Below are 3625 nucleotides of genomic sequence, written 5' to 3' on the forward strand. Positions count from 1 at the left end.
ATTCATCCCATGCATTTGCATTACAATTCATCATATGCATTACATTAATCAAAAGAGTTGGAATTCTTTGAAGATGTTAAAGGCCCAGAAAGAATGTTTGGAAATTGGAGCGTCAATGACATATCCAAAGAAAGAATTGAAAAATAAAATTGATCAGGCATTCGCCCTAATGAGTCGGGAAGGGTTTTGAACAATGGGACTGTGGAAGAGATCCCTGTATTTCTTAAAGCCAATTTAGAGTAATATTCAAAACACGCTTGTTGCTTTAAGCCTAGGAGCAATAAGAAGCCTTTTGTGAAATAGGCTTGCGTCCAAAAGTCTTTATTTCAATAAAATGCATTTTTGTTTGAGCAAATATTCTTTTATTTCCATTTATAGATTCTTTTGTTCTTTGAACTCTCTTTCAAATATTCTTTTCGTCATTCATGATCATACCACACGAATGATCATTCTTAGATTTATTCTTTGAAATCTTCCTTCGTACCTACAATAGGTACCTAGATATCAACGACATGAGTGACACTGCTACTAACCCAGAATCTCGTTTTGAGCGAGATATGTGTCTAGAGGGATCTCAGGACTTTGAAAATGAAAAATATTGTAACATATCTTCAAATTTGTTAAGGATGGTAGAACAAGATGAATGTAGCACCCCAAACCTGGCCCAGAAGTTATGGCCGGATCTGGCATGCCACATAAAAAACGTAAAAAAAAAATTTCCATTCTAAGTCCAGAAAATCGTACTTGATGTTCAAAAGATTAATTCATTAAAGGTTAAAGTGAATGGAAGCTGTGCACCAGGTAGGAAACCGGAAAAGAGGTGGTGAGTCCATCGGACTGCTTAAGTACCAAGCTCCCTTCGGATCCAATCCTAGACATGCATACCGCCATTGCCACACCTTAACGTCATGGATATTTCTAGGAAACCGATTTGATTAAGTCATTTTTAGGAAAAGTGATTAATTTTGGAAAATACTTTCATTGCGGAAGCTTTGCTTGTTGTCGTGTTATTTTGAAATCAATTGTTGTTTTTGAAAACGCGCCCTAAAGCTATCCAATTTCAACAGTTAAAATAAGTATTACCTATATTAGTAATACATATTAAAACCATCAAAAATTATTAAGCGGCCTTATTACATTTAAAAGCCCAAAAACTTCAAACGTAAATAAAATGATGTCCAGTTCACCAGAAGAAAATCAAACTTTCAGAACGGGTGGCCACTCCGAATTCCCTCACAGCTCCAAGCCCACTATGGTTGGGGATTTCCTGCGTAGATGAAAATAAAAGGGTGAGTTTAGGGAAACTCAGTGTGTAAGGAAAACCCATTCAAAGCCCAAGTCAGCTCAAGCCTATTGGGCCTAAGCCCATTCAGGCAACAGTGGTACTGGGCCAGAGCCCTTTTCAGATTACAATAAACTGGGCCTTAGCCCCTTATTCAGATAACAGTATGGCCCATAGGCCCATTTCAAAATACATGCAACATCAGTAAACATATGCAAGCCCATTTGGGGAGACTACTCAACCCACCAACCACTACACTCCACCCGTACCAGCCATACACTCCATGTGGGGAATAGCTCAACCCACCCAGTCCAACACTCCACAGTTGCAGCCTTGCTGCTCAGTTAACAGTAAATTGAGGCAAAACCTCCAGTATGTGGACAAGCCACTTTCAGTACTTCCTCCGTCAATATCCCAGTCCCATGCATCAGATAATAACAACATGGCATGCAGTAAATAACAACAGTCAAACATGCATTTAGGTCAATTTAACCCTAGGGGTATTTCGGTAATTTATCTCATAGGGGTAAAACTGTAAATTTTCTACTTTTAAAGGTATTTCAGTAATTTATCTATTTTAGGGTTTTTCATGCATATTCCTACTTTTCACGTACTAACAGAATAACGTTCCGAGGGTTTTTACCGAATTGGGCCCGTTGGCCCATCATTCCAATTTTGGCCTATTAAGCCCAAAAATATCGAGGGCACTGAAATCATGCACTTTGCAGTCCAAACATTGCAGCTTACCAAAAACATTAATCGATTTACCTCACGAGCATTCGTACATTCGAAAATCTACAAAATACTGGTTTTCGGCATTTCGGCTTTTCGACTTTTGCCGATCTAGACTAAGAAAGAGGGTGTTAGTTACACACCTGTTTGCGACGATATGCTGACGAGATCCACACACGAACCGCCTACAATTGGATTACTAACACGTTAATCTAACTATTCAAATACAAATTACGTATTAACCCCTTACAATATTCGGCCAACCACACCTACAGATCATAGTAAGCTTATAAGAAAACAATAAGCAACTCATTAACAAATTTTTGTCAATGTTTACCAAAAAATCATAATTTCACTGCAAGCTGTCTTCCTGAGCAACAGTCACTAAATCATTTATAACTGGAGCTACGAAACTCCAAATCAAGTTCTGTTAATTTTCCTTGAAAATGGACTCATATATCTTCTATCCATAAAATTTTCAGAATTTTTGGTTTAGCCAATCAATACCAGATTTTTCTCAAAGTTTCCCATGTTTCACTGTTTGACTAATATGACCACTCTTTATTATGAATCAAATTTATCATTGTACAGAATTCAAAATATGTTCTTGTTTATTTCATTAGAAACTAGACTCAATAAGATTTAATTACATAATTTATTCAGCTTCTAATTCATCTCCCACAATTTGTGGTGATTTTCCAAAGTCACGTTACTGCTGCTGTCCCAAGCAGATTTATTACCAAATCACTCTTTCACATATACCTTGCATGCATGTTATTTAAACATGTATATCACCAATCAATCATCACATATCTATGATTTTACTTAAGTATAATCTCCATTTCATCATTTTAAAGCACAACATGTTAGCCGATTTTTCCCTTTAGCATCTAAGGCACATGCATGCTCATTTGTTTGGCTCAACTTCACCTATCTTCCATTTTTCATCAAAAGAACATGAAACAACAACCATTTCCTTCATTTTAATTCATGACTAAATGCTCACAACACAACTAAAAACTAAAATATGCTTCAAGAGTTAAGGTAGAATCAAGAAGAACTCATGAACCTCAAAATAGAAGCAAGGTACCAAGAACTTACCTTCAATTTTCCTCCTCCTAATGACCGAATACTTAAGAGCTTTCTCCTCTCCTTTCTCTTCTCTAACTTTTAGCTATGATGAACAAAGATGGACAAAACTTTGTTCTTTTCACCCCTTTTTCTTTTAATAAAACTTCATATTTCATCCATTTAATTCTTTAATACAAAAGACATGAAATTCTTATCATGAAACATTTACCTAACCCATTATCATGAAACATTTACCTAACCTATTATCATGAAACATTTACCTAACCTATTATCAATTTGTATCATTTTGTACCGTAAATTATGGATATCAAGTGCACATTTTGTCTACAACAACATGATGGCTGGCCACTTCATGTAAAATGGGAGGTTTGTCATGCAAATCCTCCTATTTTGCACTCCTATTTATTTGGCCACTTCAATTTAGCCTATAGCATTTTCAAACATTTTCACATAGGTCCTATTTCATAATTTCACTCCCTTTTTCTTATGGAACAAAAATTAACTAAAATTACCGGGTTC

Source organism: Gossypium hirsutum, chromosome A06 (genome assembly GCF_007990345.1).
Source record: "Gossypium hirsutum isolate 1008001.06 chromosome A06, Gossypium_hirsutum_v2.1, whole genome shotgun sequence".
NCBI classification, from domain to species: Eukaryota; Viridiplantae; Streptophyta; class Magnoliopsida; order Malvales; family Malvaceae; genus Gossypium; species Gossypium hirsutum.